The 1,430-nt window shown below is 34.9% G+C and overlaps 1 long non-coding RNA gene across 1 annotated transcript in view; it reads right to left on the reverse strand.

The window, feature by feature from the left end:
- LOC107601762 (uncharacterized) overlaps positions 1–1,430 on the reverse strand; it is a 23,842-nt gene that overhangs the window by 10,983 nt on the left and 11,429 nt on the right. The window contains exon 3 of the long non-coding RNA XR_001610975.1: positions 1,140–1,146. This is a non-coding gene — a long non-coding RNA (uncharacterized lncRNA). The remainder of the gene's footprint in view (positions 1–1,139; positions 1,147–1,430) is intronic.

A 1,430-nucleotide genomic window follows, 5' to 3' on the forward strand; every position in this document is an offset into this window, starting at 1 on the left:
AGATAGCTCTCATTTATCAATTAATGTCTTCATGTAGGGCAGTAGGAAAAAATCATTATCTCTGCGCACTTAGTTAATGTACCTTCCAGTAAGTGTCCAGTCCCTCGCACGGCCTTCAGCGTAATAAGGAAAAGGGCAGAATATAACCGTAGGACGGTACAAAACATTAGCACACGCGGTCTTTAAATGACGCAGGAAAATAAAACCATTTATCAGAGGGTAAGGGTATAATTGGCCGATCCACCAAATGTCTTCCTGTTTGATGAATTGTGTTGTACTTGCTGTGTTTGGAGTTGGAGATGTGGTGATATTTCCTGCTGGCTGCTTTTGGTTGGCTGATCATTTTTAAGCCACTTCATAAATGGCTTAATTGGTGTTATTGCAATATCAGAAACTTTGATAGTGGTACTTTGGGCTGGTGTGGTGAAGTCATTAAAACCCTGCGAAACACATGAGCTTTAACTGTTGTGCGAGGCACTTAACGTCAGGTTACTCCAGGGGGGTTGTCCCTGTAGTAAATGTACTGTAAGTTTAAAAAAGCGGCTGATTAATGAATGCTAATTATGGCTGTGTTCAGAAAGGAATACTCCATACTGTTTACTGTGCAGTATACACTGAATACAGCCTAAAGAGTGTGCATTATGAAAACCTTTTCAAACAGTAGTATGCTATGTTGTTCTCTTGTCACCTCAGTAAATTAAAATGGTTATTTTTTATATAGTTTGTGTAAAATTCTTATCAAAAATCAAATCAATTAGATTACAAAAAAAAATCACAATTTGATCATTTCAGTACATCCGTTATGGTGGAAATGAAAAGTCACGTTAAGAGCACTGCATTGTGAGATACATTATTGAACACAGTGGCTGGCTGAAATTCAGAACAGAATACTAGTAGACTCTAAAAAAATAAAATAAAGTTTCTTTAGTGGTGTTGATGGTTCCATAAAGAATCTTTACCATTCATGGAAATTTCCCCTTGCACAAAAAGATATTTATAGTGAAATAGATCATTAAAATATGCTTCACAATAATAAAAATGTGTTATTTTAAGAACTGTTTACTGAAAGCTTCTGTTTGGAACCTTTTTTCAAAGAGGTTATTCTATTTCATCTCTCATCTCTTTATGTGAACTCACACCTGTAACCTGTATGGACTACATTTATGATATTTATATGGCGTTTTTGTCCTATGTAGACTTTGGCAGCATGAATCACCATCATATTTCTCACATTCTCACCTTCTCACATTTCATGAAGAAAGACATTTCTTTGGTTTAGAAGTTCATGAGGTTGAGTAAATAAGACAAAACTGTCATTATTTATTGCATTTATTCCATTTGGTTATGAAAAAAATGCTATGCTGTGTAATGTTTCTGTGACTCATACCAAAATCCAGAAAAGAATTAGCTCTTCTTTCAATGTTTTTTTT

The sequence above is a fragment of the Sinocyclocheilus grahami genome, unplaced genomic scaffold (assembly GCF_001515645.1).
Source record: "Sinocyclocheilus grahami isolate Dianchi unplaced genomic scaffold, SAMN03320097.WGS_v1.1 scaffold312.1, whole genome shotgun sequence".
Taxonomy (NCBI): Eukaryota; Metazoa; Chordata; class Actinopteri; order Cypriniformes; family Cyprinidae; genus Sinocyclocheilus; species Sinocyclocheilus grahami.